The sequence below is a fragment of the Rhopalosiphum padi genome, chromosome 4 (assembly GCF_020882245.1).
Source record: "Rhopalosiphum padi isolate XX-2018 chromosome 4, ASM2088224v1, whole genome shotgun sequence".
Lineage (NCBI taxonomy): Eukaryota > Metazoa > Arthropoda > Insecta > Hemiptera > Aphididae > Rhopalosiphum > Rhopalosiphum padi.
The window spans coordinates 45917759-45938173 of record NC_083600.1 but is presented as its reverse complement, the minus strand read 5'-3'; the positions used below and the strand labels follow the sequence as shown (position 1 = coordinate 45938173).

At 26.4% G+C, this 20415-nt stretch overlaps 1 protein-coding gene across 1 annotated transcript in view; it reads left to right on the top strand.

Annotated features, from left to right (window-relative positions):
* The first annotated feature begins 1792 nt into the window (after positions 1–1792).
* LOC132931023 (calexcitin-2) overlaps positions 1793–20415 on the top strand; it is a 76861-nt gene continuing 58238 nt past the window's right edge. Inside the window, exon 1 of the mRNA XM_060997206.1 lies at positions 1793–1951. The gene's annotated coding sequence lies outside the window, so the exon portion shown is untranslated. The remainder of the gene's footprint in view (positions 1952–20415) is intronic.

Below are 20415 nucleotides of genomic sequence, written 5' to 3'. Positions count from 1 at the left end.
TTCATTACATAGTAAGATCAATCCTGGAATATGGATTTATGATAAATGGGTCTATTTAAATTCTGAAAAACATAATATAATCAATGGAAAATGCTCAAAATCAATTTCTTTCTTTTGCCGATTAGTGGTTATGTTTTAAAAATGAAACACTCTCTAGAGTCTAGACGAATATATATTCCAGTTTCAGAAAAATTAAATTTAACAAATGTGTGTACTTTAGAAGGATTGGATATAAGATTCATTGATAATTTAGTTAAAAATTGCTACTACTGCTACATACTTTTCTATTAAATATAAAATCATCTTCAAACCAAGGATCACGTCGTGAACTATATATACATTTTACATTAGTACTTGTACAGCTATAATTACTTATGTAATGATTCTATTCGGGTAATAATGCGTTTAATTAATCCAGAAACCAATTTCTTAGACTATTAGTCTTAATGCATACCATTTATTGGAAAATCTTGGTTTTAGACACTATAATTGTTTGCTATTATTACTTATGATAATGTAAAATATTATGCACCACCTATATTTGTGTATCTTATATTTTAAGTCTTTACTTATATGCAATTTGTAAAAATGTTGATGAATTTGACTAAATGACTGATTGTTTGATTGTAAATGAATTGTAGATATCTTATAATTTGTATTACTCGTAAAATACACGAAATTAGTATAATAATATTAAAATCAATATATTTTAGACGACACGTAGTCACGTAGGAGGTATACATAGATAACCTACCACCTCACATGTAGACTTAAGTATTGTATGGCGATCAAATATAAGCGTATTGGATGCAATAAAAATAGCAGATTAGTATACAACATTCAACAACAATAATACCTATATGTTGAAATACGTAGAATCCAAAAATGAAATTTTATCGCGCTAATTTTTGGATATTTCGGGGGACAATATATTTTCAAAATAGATTTGAATTTCGTGCGTGTTATTTATGTGACATAGCTGAACATAATATAATATGTACAGTTGGCGTAATAGCACCCACATATATGGTTATAAATCGGCGGTGCTGCGGGGTGCACCGCCGAGAGTCGGGGATGGGTGATTAGTCCGCAGGAGGGCCGAGTGATCGTGAAAGGTTCAAAAGTCCGTCATCGCGGGGGGTAAAAACAATAATTAGGGTTAATATGATCGCGCGCGCCGGGTTAGCTGCATCGGTGTCGCCCGGCTTCCCGGGCGACGACGCTGATAATAATAATATAGTATGCGCGTTAACAGGTTTTATCCGCAGTCCGGCCGAGCAATAGTGTAGGTGCAAACCTAGACAGAAAAAAAAAAAAAAATAATGATACACACGTCTAATGCTGCGGTGGCTTGCGGAGTCGAGTTCTACTTTCTAGGGTCGGCACCAGATGTCGCCCCGTAAGCCGTAGTACCACGAAACCGTGTGTTTGGTGGATTGGGTAGGGGCAGGAGGGGGGGGGGTTGGCTTGAGAGCACGCTTTTGATGTCGGGGAAGGGTGTGGGTCGGTCTAGGGGTGTAGGCATTTTGAACGGTGGACGGGTGGGGTGGTGCGTCCACGAGAACCCCCCCCCCCTCCCCCACGATACTTTTGCCCGGTGCTTGACGGTTGCTCGGGCGGCGACTTTGGCGCGCGCACAGACACAGACACACACAGACGCACACACACTGACACACAAACACGCACACACACGCTCACACATACGCACACACACGCGCGCGCGCGCGCACCCGGACCCGTAAACGTGTAGACGGGCGCGCGCGCGACGTTACGACACCGGATCACCGCAGCGCACCAAGCAGCAGCGTCAACCGCGTTTCCGGACACCGGCGGCGACTGTACAGCGACAGTAACGAACGACGATCGACGGCGGAAGAAGCGTCAGCCAGAACAAGCTCAGCGCAACAGTTATCACTGCCACCGCCACCACCCTCGCCGGCCCCGCGTACAGGTAACGTCTATTGCCCGCCGCCACCGTTATATCGTCTCATCACCTGTCCCGTCTTACGCGCCGCGCACAGTTTTTTTCGGAAAAAAAAAAATCAAAAAAAAAAAAAAAAATACCCCAAATATTATATTAATAATATGCGTCCCACCGTATTATCGTACCTATATAAATATCTCATAGTATAGATAAGTACCTATTACATTATAATAATATTATATACATGATATATATACCTACCTTATTTATACATATTATTAATAATTAATATTACGATAAAAATATATTTTATGTTTGTTATATTGTACAATGTGTACATTATACATTATACTGCAGCCGATGATTGATGTCGGCAAAATTTAATACATTTTTACGCGCGTCTCGTGCGGAAACAGAGTCGTAACGGTTTAAACCGTTGAATTACGTGCAAAGTACCTCTTTACCGTACATGGATAAGTAATTACACCTCTGTGCGTAACGTTGCATTGTATTAACGGTTATTTTACAACCGGCTCACGAATATGCGAAAAAAAATAGTCGACGAAATCTTGAGCTAAGTAATAGCGAAAGCAAATTTTAAATATTCATTAATAGTACGAACGCATAATGTCGATGAGAATTTATTTTATTTTTTTAAATGTATTATTGTTTATTTATTTTACAGTTCATAATGTTTGAAATGTGGTCATACAATTTGACTCCTCCGAACAATAGGGCAGCGACTGGAATTTTACAATTTTCATTTTTTTATATGCGGTCGTACTATGATAATATTTTTCATATTATACAGAAAATACTTTTATAGAAAACATATTTATTTTTTCTGTATATTTTGGTTTCATTTTTAGTAAAATACGGTTTAAAAAATATATAGTTTATTGTTTGTCAAATATATAATTTTTTATTTTCTATAAATAGCTTGAGAAAACCATGACAAAATATTAAAATAAAATGTATATTCAAATTATTAATAAAGAGCAAAATATATTTTATTTGTTCAGGGTGATTAATATATATATATATATAACTATATAAGTAGTTTCAGTATAACAAATTGTTATATTGTATTGTTGAAGTGGTTAAATTATTAAATTCATTTTCGATCAAAATATACATTTTTATAACCTTATTATTTATGCACATAAAATTAATAAAAAAAATTAATTAATCCATATTTTCTATTATATAATCTAAAAATAAATTTTAAATAATTTAAAACGAAAGATTTTAATGGAAAATAAATATAAATTGCTGTGAAATTGAAAAATGTATTAAATGGGTTTATAAGGAAAAATTGATTAAAAAAGTGGTTGTTGTCTTTGTTAACTTAGTAATTAACCGACCATTTACGTTTGTTTCTTTTACAATTTTATCTCCACTACTTTTTGATTGTTATTTCCTTATCCAATTAAATATTTTAAAACAAGTATAATAAATTACTACTATACTATAAAGTAAAACATATTGTGTTTTTAGTAATTCATACTCAAAAACTTAAATCTTTGTTTTTTATGCACTATTCTTTTTATATTTAATATAAATTATTATATATTATTATTATAATATTATTTATTATTATATATATTATAATTATTACCTATTATTATTCATCTTATGGTTTATTTATTTTCTGATTCTTAGTATTTCAAACAGAACATGTTTTCTTTAATGTATTTGTTAACCACACATAATGTTGTAGGCATGTATGAATTTTTAAACTGACTTTTAGGAAAACAGAATTAAATTTTAAAAAGGTCTTCTCGGAGCTATCAATCTAAATCATCTAACATGTAGAGGTATCAATAGTATTATGTACATTTTGGTGTTTTAATATCAAATATATAGATCCATGGCCTTTATTTGGATTTTTTTTGAATGAAAATATTTTTCTTTAAAAATCAAGTACAAAACAGTTTTGTGAAACATTCCTTACATTTTCTCAAGTGAGGCAGATGATTGACCAAGGGTTATTTTTAATACGGGATATTCACTATAGCAGTATTGATGTTTTTTCCTTTTGTGTCGTAAAGAAGGTAGTGGTACTGTAGATCTATACATTTTCTTTTAAATTTGTTTAACAATAGTTTTACATTTGTTACAAATAAAATAACCAAATTATGAAAAATGTTTCATAAATATAGATATATTTCTTATTTTATATTTATACTTAATTCGTATTTTAAAATTAAAAAAAAATAATATTTCCAATGAATATTAAAACTTTGTTGTTTTATAACTGTGATTTTTTTTTTTTTTTTTGATTGGGTGTAAAACGAAATTCTCTAAAGTCGATTTAACGGAAATACCGCGTAATTTTATTTAGTAAGTGCACAACTTCTAGTTTCGTTTTATACTTTCACAGTTCATTAATATCGTTTCTTTTTTTTATTGTCCTCATTTATTTCAGATTTACTGCAGTTATTGCAATCAATTCACAAATAACTGTATTTTTTTTTTTAAATGGTATTCGTTACAAAAGTTTTCTTGAAACAAAATACCTACAAAGTATTTCTAGATAAAATATTGACTTCCTATTTCACAAAATATTAAGTGCGTAATACGATATAGTTAAAAGAAACTAGTTATTCCGTAAAACATATAACATGTATAATCTGTATAATGTATCTTAGATTGAATGTTTTATTCACAAAACATACAATACATAAATTCACATGTGTGTGAATTATTTTGTGAATTCCTATTAGAAGGACGAGTGACGATAATGTTAGTCGTAAATCATCAAGTGTCTACAGATTGTGAGTAATAGTGATATGCAAGTTATGAATGAATTATTAGTATACCGATTGCCAGGAAATATTTTTTTTTTTGCATTATTTAACTTGATGTATAATATTGTTCAATTTTAAATAGTTTATGGTAATGAATGTTCAACTTTAAAATAGCTGGATAAATAAATAATGCTTTAAGTAAGTACCTATACAAATCAGCTTGTTGGTAATAATATCGAATTTTTAAATATTCATAGCATATGTATTTAAATAATCTTGTCATTCAACTAATAATAAAATACATTTTAAAATAAATAGTTTAGTTATTCAATTATAATTGATATCATTAATTTTTTTTTTAATATATTATTTTATCTAGATATATTTTCCAATATTATGATTGCATTTTTTTATTTACTATTAGAAGTTGGCTTTGTGAATAACATGTAAAAAATATTATTTCTACTACTATTTTGACCAAAAAACTAAGTTATAGTACTAAATTGAAAACATTTTAACTTAATAACTATTATTATTATTATTATTATTATGATCCTTTTAATATTTTAATTCTTTTCACGTTTATTTTTAAATTAAAAGGTTTATAAATATTAGAAAGCGTCACAGTAGTTGATGTCTGGAATATAATTTAAGAGAAACATTAAATAAGTTAAGTTAAAAAGCGATGTTTTAAATAAAATCCAAGTATCAGTAGTTTGTACGTGGAATTATTTAAAATTCAGTTATTAAGTTTTAAAGTAGTATACATTTTGTTAAACAGTCAAGTTAAAAAAAAAATAATAACGCAAAACCAATAACTTGCTTGATTTTTTCTAATTCTATGATTGGTATTCATTTAATTGTAAAAATGTTTCGTATACAATCTTAGTTTTTTTTTCCTTTATAAATTGTTAGTTACAATATAATATTATTCATAATGTAATAGGATGAACGATAAAATATAGTGGTTGTTTTAAATTTTACATGCCACGTACAAATTTACATACACATTAATTAATCATATTATTGGATATTTATTATTTGGGCAATAAGAGATAGAAAAAGTTAAAGCATTGAAATTACTATTACGGAAATACGGAATAGCTTTGGGAAAGCGGTTAGGGTCAAGCATTACGTATTGCGGAGGTGGTTATAAAAGGATTTTCCTCTATAGCTGTAAAAAAAATCACTCAACACTAAATGCGTTTTCATTGAATTAAATATAGATGCTAAAGCTATATTTAATTGAATTATAATTACAGAGCATTTTTAAAGAAATTAAGGAAGTTTCACTAAAAGTTGCCTATATTTTCTAGTAGATATTAAAATATATTTATTGATTCAATTTTATGTATTCTATTTAATTAATCAAAATTATTTTGAATCCCAAAAAATTAATAAACATAGAAAAATTGTAATAACTATCCAATATAGAATGTACATTGTAGATACATTGAATAAAATATTCGAATATTCGAATCGATTCAAAGACATTGATTTTTTTATTTAGGAAACAAAGACATTAAAAAAAGATTCTATTCAACTAACATAAACTCAAATTTAGTATGCTGTAGAGTGCAGACGAATCAAAATAGTTTGATAACATTTAAATATATATTACTATGCAAATGTTGTTTGAGTGAAAATTGAGAGCAGTAAAATATTTTTTTACAGTATACATATATAATTTCAATGAAATATTTAAGACAGATATAATTTTACTATATGTACACTGTACAGTATGATGGATTGTATATATTCAGTATGGAATATAATATTATAAACTAAGAAAAAAAAAGAAATTAATTAAAATATTTTTAAATACGCAATAAAATATAGGGCGAAATTATAAACATGCATGTACGGATTTATTTACCAAGCTGTTGTTTGATTTTAACATTCATAATGAAACCAAATTAGTTTATTATGTACTACTTGAAATATATTACAGTATTATTTAAACCATTTAGCGAAGTGCTTATTAGTCATAAAGATATACTATGATTCTACAATCAGTTTGAAGAATAAAATTATAATACAGTGATAGTCATGTAAGTTAAAGTACAATAATTTATCTATGTAATTTTAATTTTTTTGATGTCATTTTTAATCACTTCCGTAATATTATATACACGTTTGTTAAAAAAGATTATTGTAATTTATAATTTTGAAACATTTTTAAAGGGGCCACGAAAATAGTAAGAAAACATGTTTGACAATATCATATTAATTCAAAAATGATCTCGCATTTAAAATGATATTATTTTAATATCTCCTGAACAATGGAATACCTTTTGAATTTACATTACAGAGTTCTAAATGATGATATAATTTTATTTCGAATTGAAATTGAAATTACTTCCATTTAAATCGTAATTATTGTAATTTATGACATACGTACAATTTATTAGTATTGGCAATTAATAAAATAAATAAATAAATTATACACGTAATACCAATCTTTTATTACTTCCTGTTTCTTTGACTGGAACGTTGGTAAAGCTAAAACCAATAATACGTATTACGTAATGTACTAAATAATACTTATTGTACATATTTAAACCGATTAATGTGAATACTTGTTGATAATTAGCTATTCACTTGATATTGAATGACATGCATTGTCAAAATAACAATAGTCCAATATTTACCTTTATTATAACATTTATGGAAACCCCTTGTGATCTATACGCGTATGACCGGTATATTAACAAGGTCTGAAATTATAAATAAAAGCAAACATTATAACCTAACAAACACAATTAAATTGATGCAATTATTATTATTTTATAACAATGGGTGTATTTAAATTAGTAACATAGTAATATATCTAAAAGAATATAATATATACGTAGGTATAATATTTAAATATTGTGTGTTTACACAGTTAAGTAAAAATATTAACGAATTCGAGTAACTGAAATATAAATTCAAACAAATTAATATTTTGATTTTGATTCTTATTGTATATAAATTTAAATCACGATATACTTAAATCGGATTATATTAAGGTATCGTTATATATCGATAGTTTTTGTTTTATTTTAAACAAAAAAAGAACATTGTTCTAACAATTTTAAACGTTTTAACGATTGAGACGCGATTTTAATGAGTCTATACTTATTTAATATTCACTAATAACAATAACAATTATGACAATAATTGTTCAACGTAATATTTAAGTTTTTAAAAAAAAAGTTATTAAAATATATATTAAGTGATATAGGTACATGTATGTATAACATTTTCTTGAGCTACTATCGTTTTATTCCGACCAACTCTCGTCTCCTTGGTAGATATGATGCGTGATTACTTTTGATTATTTCATTGAACTCTTTATGTCATTATGTTTTATTTAAATTACGAGTTTCAGAAATTAAAACATTTTTAAGTAACATAAAGTAAACCTATCGGTTATCATTAATTTAAAAAATATAAATGATATATAAAATAAAGATACATAAGGAAAATGAAATTTTATATTCAGTATCTAGTATCTACGTTTAAAGAATGTTAAAATAAAAAATAAAACATTTTTTTTTGTTTGGTGGAGAATATTATAATATATTTTTAATATTGAAGGTGGTTGAATGAAGATTTAAAAATTGATAATATAGTTGGTTATGGTGATAATTTGGGTTAGAGCAAAATGAGATGGGTTATGTCATAAATTGTGGGGTTGTTGTGTTGATACTAGAACTAGGATGATACGTTGTGGACTGTACCGAAGGGAAATCGTTCAATGAGAGTTTATGAGGACGAGACAAATGTCATTATGTTATTTCTACTTACATAATTCCTTAAAGTAAGCTCATAATGAAACCCTACTCAATACCAATAGCTTAAAATATAAGATATAGTATTAAGGGCACTTCAGTTAATTCTATTTTGTTTGTAATAAATATGATATATTTTGAGGCATTTATTCAAATTCAGAGTTCCTACACGATAAATAATACAGAATAATTCACCAAGTATACTAACCCCTACTTTTTTTTAATAAAACATTTATTCATATTCTAATTTTTAGCATTTTTAAATATGCTTATTTTTATCAATGAAAAGATATTTATATTCTGTATGCAAAAAATATAATAAGTATTAATTATAAAGTATCACATGACTTGAAGATTTAAATAAAGGTGGAATTGAGTAACAATACTTTAATTTAAATACACTTTAAGATCTCATTTTTTTGTTGAGATTTTTACTACAACTTAAACTTTTATTGTTCAAATGAGAATTCCCCTTTTTTACTGTAATTTATTTAGTCATTAATTATTTTAAACATTTTTATATACCTAAATCAAAAAACCAAGTATTTTTTAATTATTAAAATGTATTTTACTAAGGATAACAGTCATAAAGAAGGTTTTAAAAAATATATAAAATAGTTGTAATTTCGTATCTAATATTTCTTATACTTTGATCATTTTTAAAAATAATGTAAATCTTTCTAAAATGTTTGAATAATAATAATAATAATAATAATAGTCTTCAAAATACAATAATTATTGAGGATTATTATCTTTAGAACACAAAATTAAATAATTGAAAAATTAGTCGTATAATTTTGATTTTGATTTGTGAACATTTAAAAAAATATATCTACTGAATAATTTACTATATAAAACGATTGTTGTAATTTTAAAAACAGAAGCTTGAATCTCCACAGGACAATTATTAAGTAATACCAAATTAATTAATCTTAATTTGTCTTTAAGTATATTTAAAAATTCAAAAATTCAGACTTAACTACAATACTGAAGAAGAAAAAAGAGTTTTCATATTGGTGATCGATGAATCATCCTGTACTGGCTGTACTTAGTTAATATTTTATTTATTTTAATATTTAAAATTTGTTTTATAACGTCCATAAACTATAGAATAATATACACTGATTACAAATCCAATCACATCAGTTTACCTTAAAACTAAGTATATAACTACCAAAATATTTTTTTTCTATTCTATTGAACCTTAGGATAAACTGAATAATATGTTATTTTATTTTTATGGTATCTCATCATTGTTCAAACGTAAAATCACATGTGATATAAATTAACGAATTTTTGTATGATACTTTTATAGACGATAAATTTAATAGGAACACTCACTAAATGACATAAATGTTTTTATTTGAATTTATTATAACGTTTGTAATTGTTAAACCTATAATTGATATGGTTATATGTGTCAAATTCATACTGGTTTTCTCGGAAATCATTTTTTCTTTATATGATATACGCCAGCGTTGGGCATATATTATTATAATACCTTTTTATTCACCGATGTCATCATTATTAATACGAAGAAAGACGATCCAACAAAAATGTATCGGTTTTCTCGTTACGCCCCAATCACTCGTATATTTAATGCACTGTATATAATATGTAAATGTTAATTTTATCGTCGTAACATTATAGATTGTGGTTCGTTAAACCATAATTATCTATAATGACTGTACAATATATCGATTAGTTACATGGAAAAAAAAAGGCTTGTAGGTAGTTTCAGAAACGTATATTGAATAACCGCGACGAGCTTACAACAGGTCGCGGGTGTTTGACCCATAGGATTTGATTAATTTAATTCCGTCGGGTCACGCATTTAACGGTGGCAAACCTAAAGCGGCCAAGAGCTTTCGCCTCTCCCCCAGATCACCCTCATTCTCTTATCGTTGGTATTTCCCTCTCACCCCTATCACTCTGTCACTTACCCCGTCACGTCTACCCACCCGTTTGGGCGCAACAGGTAAAAGTTTTAATGTTTTGACCTCTGATGGCAACGGCCGTATAAAAGTACAACAATGCAAATTCCACCAACAGAGCCGCGGCGCATTAGGTACTGCGATATATTATATATAGAAATGTATTATCGCTGAGTGCGCGAATCGTACTATACAATAAAAAGTCACCGGATTCACACGTCCGGAGGCCTATTTCTCCGATGCTGTGTTGGTCGATACTGAGATCCGGAGAGACGATGCACGCACATGAATATATTATATTAATATTATTACCAACAGACAGACGTTCTCGTGCAAAATCCACATCATATGTCATCAGTTGACCAGAACCCCCTTTCCCTCCGTTAGATATTCCCGAGGGATAGTTTTCGCGTTCTCGACGGTTTTCCGAGAAAATTTTTCTGACACAAGCGTCATTCTGCCACCGTCCGTTGACCAAAACGAATAATAGTAATAATAATAATGGTATGTAAGGTAGATATTGCCAAAGGATGTGGAATGTGTCACCCACGCAACCGTGATTTTCATCCTATTTCTTTAACTCACGTACACCTTTACATTAATTATAAAAGAAAAAATATCGAAATAATTTTCACTACAAATTTACCATTGTATAATATAATATTATATAAACGTATACGAATTTCCGACGAAGGTTTAACACATAATATATTACATTGTCGTCTAAGTAAATAGAATAAAATATATGAAAAAACTAAAAAATTGTGTTATGAGTAAGAATTCTTTAAAAGACATATAAACAGAACATATAAATTCTTATTTTCTATTTTTGAATATAAAAAAAGATAATAATAATAAATGTGTGTGTTTAAATATTTTAAAAACTTATTTTCTTGCCTTTTATGTTTATTTTAATCATAACTGATTATTTATACTCTAATAATTTTAATTAGTGATTTCCACGAATTTCGTCGGAAATTTGTAGCTTTTAAAATTACGTAAGTACTTGGTATCTTAAGTTTTTTTTTTCAAATAAATGTCGAGCCGTCTAGGTCGATCCTGACGATCCTGTATATATGCATTATGAGCGACACGTGGCACAAAAATCTCCACTTCCACCTTTTAAATTTGGTACCAGACCTGACTTCAAGTATGTTTAAAATCAGAACTTTCCATCCAACATTACCGGACTTTATTCGATAGTCATGACTTTTTATGTTTGCCCGGCTTTATTATTTATTCGGCCCGTCGCGTGCACGCTGCTCGCCGAAGTAATCAATTATGATGTTTAACATGCGCGCATAACGCGGCTGAATGAGCTGACGTGCCAGTTCTCTATATACGTCATCAAAGCCGTCTACTACTTCCGATGGTGAGCCAATGATTGGCGTAGAGAGGGAATGGGGTGTTTAGGTCAGGCCTAGCCAAATTGTTATTGTCAAGCGATTTATGAACTTCAGCTTTTAACGGCAACAGCGGGAGATTTATGTCACCGCCCGTCACTCCGCGTCAGCTCAGCAGTATTAAATTTGCCGAAAACGGTTTTATAGTAGCAATAATTCATAGATATAGTTTGCACCGTATTTTTAAATTCCTTTTTTTTTTTATTGAAAACGGGATTGGCTTACATGATATATATCTAATATTCAGCGTATAATACTAGGCAGTAAATCTATCGTAGAATAATTATTTTCTATTCATATTGATCAAGTACGTAGTATACAAAATCACCTTCTAGATTGAAATAAATAAATTAAGAATAATAAAACCGTTGATTGGTATTCATTAAATTTTGGTATTTAATTTTAATTTAATGTACGAAACAACTTACTTTACTTACGTAAAAAAATCGTAACTCAATTTTAATTAATCATCAAGATTAATGCATTTCGATTCAAAGCATATACTTCATAGTATATTCGTATAATATATATTTTATTTTTTTTTTGTTTTTGAGTATTTAATTCTTTATTAACATCATAATATATTATATTACATTATTTATTAACTTACGTATTGGTTAAAATAATAGTGATATGTACAATATATAATTTAAATAGTTTATACGAACACCTTATGTATTTATAAGATATTACATTTGTTAATGTTTGAACTTTTAAAATTAAAAAGGTTCGTTGCTATTGATTAGAGTTAAATTCACTGCACATATAACATAGTAACTGAAATATATTGAGATATGGCTCTTTTAAAGGGTACCGTGATTTTATTTTCCAAATATATTATACCTGAACAAAAAATAAAAGACTATCTTGATGGTTTGGTAGTTAAAGGATGGACAAATAGTAATTAAAAATAAATTCGAAAATTATGTCAAATATTTAACTGACAATTTATATATTATAAATCTTAAGAATGTTTTACTCAATTCATATTCATTTAGCTAACTTGATTGTTCTTTTTTAGAGATATTGAGTAACTTAATCCAAAATTTAATATCAATATCAACACACATAATGTAATACATCACCAGTTGACATCGTCGAGCCCGTTCTGTTAAATATTGAAGTAAACAAATTCAATTTATTTTATTACTTTCACTGTTTAATTAAAAAATAATATTATCTTTACTAAGTGTTAATTGGTACATTAACAATTTCAAACAATGCGAATAAGTATACAAACTAAAATGTTCACATCTCATGTTAAATTACATATCAGGTGAATATTTCACATTTAAATAAAAAAAAATAGTCTTAATTTCGTGATTTTTATGGTTATTGGTGTTTAGGTCTATTAACAAAAACAAATTCAACTATTTAACTGGTCACAACATGTCTATATAATGCATTAAAAAATATATTAGTGCTTATATTTTTATATAATTATGTATAACGAGTTGTTAAATCGTGTTACATCTTAATAAAACACAAGTTCACTTCAATTAAACACAATGGTATTAAATTATAATACATTTAATATGAATACAATATTTAGGTAAGTATTACTTTATAATATAAAATATCAAGAACTGTTTTTTAATATATTATATATCACCAATGTAAAGAACACGAGATCCATTGAATTTACCCCCAAGGAGTTTTTTACTTTTAATTCATTTTTCTTTAAAACATGCCTGGGTAGTTTTGTACAAGAGATTGGTACCCTATATCTAGGGTACGTGGTATTATAAGTCACTCCCTTTTTATACGTAGAAATTCAATTAAAATCCATTCGGCTGCTTACCTCCGCTTGTACTCTGTATGCTCGTCAGCAGAGAATGTATATTTTCAAAGGTTTACTGAAACGCTGAGAATTCTGTGCTGCAGCGAGAAACATTTGGGTTAATTTAAAGGCTCACGCGCTGACGTGAAATAAGCAATCCGAGTACATGAAATAATGTATACACTTAGAATTGAAATTCCAAAGATCAGGTTTTATTTTTATGAGATATTAAATATAAAGCTATTAATATAACGTGTGTGCATTTGTGTCTATCAACCTGTAAAATTGTACGAGAAGGAAGCGTCTTTTTAAATGTATATAGATGGAAACCTAGACTTTGTTGAATAAAAAATAATGAATTACTTTTTGAATAAATACTAAAAGTCAACATTAACTCTTTATTTATTTAAATAAATAAAGGATTAAGAACGTAATATTGTTTATGTGCAAACTTATATTATTAAATAAACAAAAGTATTGCGTTATTTTTATTTAAAAACTAAACAGAAACTACAACATTTTTTTTGAGTTGACTACATTATTAAAAATATTTTACTGTAGAATTAAAAAAACTGAAGGATATTATATGATGTTTAAAATTACAATAGCTTTTATATTTGTATCTTTATTCTTTTATATAATTATAATTTAAAGTATTTTTAATTTAAAAATAATGGTAACATAAAAAAATATTTTTTAGATATTAGATTAGTCTCAAGTTACGTATGTTTATTAACCTCATGTATCAATATTATGATTTGTTTATATTATTTAAATAATTTAATAACATAGCATAACTTTTTTAATACATTTTTGTAACTTCTTCAAATTGATCATTTTAGTTTATTATAATTTATTACTATTTTTACTATAAGTATTATAAATATTTTAACTTATTTTTTTATTACATAGAGTGATTTATCAAGAATACTCACCCCCATTTTTTACGAATAAACGTATTCAAATTCTATTTATTAAATATTTTAAATATATCTAAGTCTTCATATTTAAAATACTTGAATTCTTTTATAACATTTATAGAGTGTCGTGTTGCGACACCAAATACTGTATTCATACGAGATCAGTTTTTGCATATGTAAAATGTTTATTAGATATTGACATATCTTAATTGAAATTTTAATGAGTAGTTTTTGAGTTATTTCAATTTATGAAATATGGACAATAATAAGTCCGTGGTAATGGGTTTGGTAGATATGGGATCTATGATGATTTAAAAACATTAATAATTAACGTTAATATTTAATCTATCAACATTTTATACTTTGTAATAATGTCCAAACATAATAAATAATAGATACAATATTACATCTGTTTTATATTTTGCCTTATTATAATATACGAATATCCGAGAATATTTTATAACATTTATTACACGAACTATAAATACATTTTTACAATTAGTGTAAGTGTTTTAAGATAATTTGGTGGCTTTAATATATACATAAATGAGTGACCTTTTAATGAAGGCTTCTAGGAATATAGATTTTATTTAGTTTAATATTATTGTTTAGTTAAATTATAAAATAACAAATTATATGAAACAATGAATATAATTTTAAAATATTTAAATTAAGAATATTGTATAATAATTAATAATATGTTGTGTTTTTATTAAATATTAAAATTTTATATTATTAAAATTTCAAAACTTTTAATTTTAAACTTAATATATCTATATTTATATAATAGACATCGTATTCAACCTCAAATAAACAATATTATAATAAGGTAGTTTTCAATTTTTTCTTTGTAAAAAGTAAATACTTTCTAATTAATTTTCTTTATTACTTTAGTCTTTAAATCGAAATATGCAGTTAAAAATAAAGAGTTTATTATAAACATTTTTATTTAATTAAATTTTTTAGAAACAATGAGTTTAGAAATTCAAACATAATTACAAATGACTTCAAGTGTCTTTCTAAAAAAAAGTAATTACATATTTTATGAGCTATCAAATAATTATAATTTTATTCTAGTATAAGTACTTACATAGCTACATATAAAATAAATAAATATACTTAAAAGTAGCATAATTATAATCAGAGGAATTTAAATTAAAAATTAAAAATATTATTTTATTAATATAGAGTTCAATTATAAAAAGGATTATTATTTAACTACCCTAGAAGTAATAAAATGTCCAGAGTAAACGTTGTTTTAAAAATATGAAAAATTGTGTTATGAAATTTATCAATGTATGACGTATGTTCGTTCATATATTTTGCAATGATTTAACTAATTTTTCGTTTTTATTATTTCTAATTATTGTATATAAAAGGTTTTTAGTTAAAAGTATTTTATATAAAAGTCATTATTATTCTGTAGTTCAGTAGTTCAATAGTATTGCTTGCCATGATTATATTATTGCTATGTATAGATAAACATAATATGTAAAATCTAATAAATAATTAGACTATGAAATGAACTCCTACTTTTATCACAAGCTTGCTTACAGAGCGTAAGAATCAGCTTGTTAATTTAAATATAAATGTAAATATAGTGCATTCTATAGTGTATTTCTATAGTTAAACTTCAATAAATAAATAAGTAAAAAAATGTTAGCACTCGTTTCGCATTTCTCTTTCTATTAAATTATGTTTAATTTTTTATACAAAATATATTAGCTATTGAATATATTTAAAAAATAATTTATGTCATTTATCCAGAATTATTTTTATAATTACAGATCTTTGATTATACTTTAATAACTTCTATATTATTTTGTGAAATAACTAAAACAATAGATTAATTTTGAAATTTAAATACTCACATGTTTAAAATACAACTATGGTATTTAGTTTATATTTTATAAAAATTCTACTTTTTAATTTCTAAACAATAACGAAAAAAATATTTTCTGTTAAAAAAAATTAATCATTATTAAGTGGTTTAAAATAGATTCACATAATTTTGCATTTTTAATTAAACATTCTATTCTACTTAAGTTTCTAATATATATTTATTTTCAATTATCGTGTATGATAACATAATAAATTTATATTATCAATATTAATAAAAATATAATCATACTCATAGTGAAAAGATATTTTTTTTTATTTTTTGTTCCATGAAAATAATTTAGTTAACATCCATGTATAATTTTGTTAAAGTATAAGAATTAATAATGTCTACTAAAATAATTATGAATCTAAATCCTTCGTATAAATTAATTGAATCCAGTTAAATAAGCAAACTAACGTAAGTACACACATTTAATATTAAAATATAATACGTTATCTCCTATTATGAACACTATTTAACCTTAAATATATCTTAAAATAAATAAACTGATTTTTTTCAAATTATCAAAGAATTATATTATACGTTCATAAAAAATAATGAAAATAACCAAAAAAAGATATCAGTTTTGCGCTTTTGGAATAGTTTGTTGCGTTGGAGGAAAATATATAGTGATAAATCATACGGCCTCAGGATGGGGAAGGAAATTAAAAAAAGGATATATTTCTAATTGTTTTTTTTCTGTCTCGTCTTTTTCTTCCCAACCCTAACCACTGCTTGCGGCTTTACGAAATGAGACGCACTAATTACAGGGAATGCCAGTTTGGATGTCGCTATATATTTTAACCAGTCCCTGGATAAGGTTCAATCGGAAGCAGAAACTATTTTATTTGGAAAATGAACGCAGACGTTGTTGTTTAAATAATTTAAACACGGACGGTACTACCCCTATCACTTTCAAACGAACACTTGATAAAATGTATTTTCGATTCGTTGGTGTTTTCTCTAATTTTTTTTAATTAAATCTCTGTGCGTGTCTTTGTGACTAATGGCCCGTAAAATATGCGTCAGCCAGAAAATTATTAATCATTTTATTTTCGTTTATATAGAAATTTTCAAGTGGGGCACAAAAACCGTCAATTATTTAACTGGTAAGGAAGGATAAGGCCTAACCCTTTAGCACAACACTTCTCCCCTAGGATTCGTTGTCCAATTTATATAGAGATTTACAGCCGATAAACTTTAAATTAAACATGTAATATTACCCTATGTAATGTTAAATTGCTTAAAATTTTATATTTTTGTATATATTAAAAAATAATATAACGTAAAACATATCATATCGCTTTAAAATTAGATAATTAACAATTTTTTTGAAATGTTTTATTAACAGCAGTGCAAGCATAGGAAAATTAATTATACTCAATCAATACAAACCATGATATACAATTATACAACCCTAGTATTTTTTGAAAACGGCTAATACTTACCTAGTGAACATTTTAATTACAAATTATTTGAAATATGACGTTAATATTTGTACATAGGAAACAGAGTTGTCACTATGACTTATGAGGTTAATGTTAATTTTTCTACATAACAAATATAAACACATTTTTTTTCATTTGTTTCTATCAAATTTAATTGATATTGGCCATTGGTGTTTGTAACGACAACATAATTAAATATTATGGAACAAAATAAACTATTTTTAAGTCAACTGAAATTTACCTTAAACTGTATACTAACTATATCCGTTATAAGGGCATAAAGCATATTATTTAATTATATAAAAAATCTGTTCACTCATTAATGTTTAATGATAATGTCATTTTATAGGTAAAAATGTATAATATATTATTTAAATACAATTTAATATTTGGTACAAAATGAAAGCAATTTTAAATTAATCAACATTATTCAATAAGTTGTATAGGATTATTAATATATTTATATGAACATTTTTTTGATATTAAAAAATAAATATATTTTTATGATAATTTTTTACTCTATTTTTACGCAATTTGACCCTAAGTTTTTTTTTTAAAAACATTTTTGCATTATTTAAAAGTTTATGTGTGTAAAATTATTTAGTAATGTCATCGAAATAAAATATTAAATGCAATAGGATCTTGTAATTAATTGTAATTTTCTATGGTTCTCAAACAATCTAGATACTTACATAAATTGTTTATAGACAATAAATATTGAACGGATTGAAAACTGTTCTAACCATTAAATCATAGTAGTTCAAAATGTTCAAATTATTATAAAAATGAAAATATTTTATTTCATGTATATCTTTGTATTACGTAAAATTCTTCAGTGGCAAATGTCTATAGTTATTCATTAATGTAACAAGCATTCTTGCAAGACCAAGTACAATAAACTTCAAATAGAATTAAACTCGAAAATGTTGTACATGTTAATAATACTGATTTTGAAGTATCACTTATATATTTTTTTTTAATAGAAAAACTCTTGTATTTTGATTCGATTTAAGTATATTAAGTATTTGGACACAATATATTCTAAGTACATGAAAATTGTATTTTAATATTTCAAAAGTTTTGACACTTATGTGCATGCAACTTTTTTATGTGTATTTTAACTTTGACACGTTTTTTTTACCGCAGTAAATTCTGTAATCTGATATCAAGTATTGTTCATTCAAATGTTATAGCTACAAAATTAATATTATGTTTTTGAGCTCATATAGTGTAATATAATATTATATATTTTATAATAATCTATCCTATTCGATTTTTATTATCAAACACGTATAAGTCAATAATTCTGATTTATTGTCGTATTCGAAAATATAAAATTTTATGTAGGTAGTAGGTGCATACATGTGTTTTTAATCATTATAATAACTATAATAATTTTAGCTCTAAATTATATCTTTTTTCATTCATATTTTCTTAAACAATTGCATCTATTCGTTCGATTGCCAATATTTTTTATCTTGTACGATTTTTATTCTTAAATCTTTCAAACGTTAACTAATAATTTTAAAATCGTATAGATTTAGTGGTAGGTATTTAATAGTATTGGTTATTTATATTACAATACTTAAACCTATGTTATATGATTTTAATATTCGTCGTTCTGAAGTACATCGTAGGAAATTAATTATAACTCGTGATAAATAATGAATAATAATATAATGACGTAATATTCGTTTCTGTTGTTTGAAAATGCGCACCTGTTCTTTTCCTTAAAACTTTTTGTCGAGGATGTCATGCATTTCAATATAGAGTTTAACGTTGAATTATCGTCCGGGAACACAATTTTCAAGTCGAACATAATAGCAAAGCACGCCCGTTTTCACGTGACTTTCCGGTAAAAGTCGTTTCGTCATAGACTAGAATAGTGTATTGTGGTGTACCGATATATATTCGTATAATACGCCCGACCGGTATTACGATATTCATTTTTTCTTTTTCTATTCGTCGATGTTTTACCAACAACGTCGTGCACGAGCTTTGCACAATAAAATAAAATAACAATAATATCTACATATTGTATGTATATATATATAAAGCCTCGTACATTATAAATATATACGTAGTTCATGTCATATAATATGCGTAATATGTATGGCCTGTATAGAAAAATGTATACACGCACACATTTACAATAATATATGTTCTACACAGTGCACACATCTCGATTCCAGGACTCGCGTCGTACGCACATCCGACGTGCTTACTTTAAACAGCTGTGTGCTTTCGTCCTGGATGGCACGGCCGTAATAAAATCACATTCTGTTCGGTCGTAGAATGCACGAGAGTTGTCGATTCTCGCATTCAAATATTTATTAAAAAGGCACATTTTTATGCGTCACACGTGTCATTTTACATGGATGATAAAGTGCGCGATAATGTTTTATTATTATTATTATTTTAAAGGTGTACAAATCTAACGGAATAATATATTGCGAAAAATGTGCTCGTATCTAAGTCCGCGATTATATCTTGTAGTGGTTTGTATTTCATCTTTTATTTATTTTTATTTTTTAATTTTTTTTTTTATTGAAGAGCTAGATTTTATAGACGCCAGCCGGACATAATAAATCGTTTCTC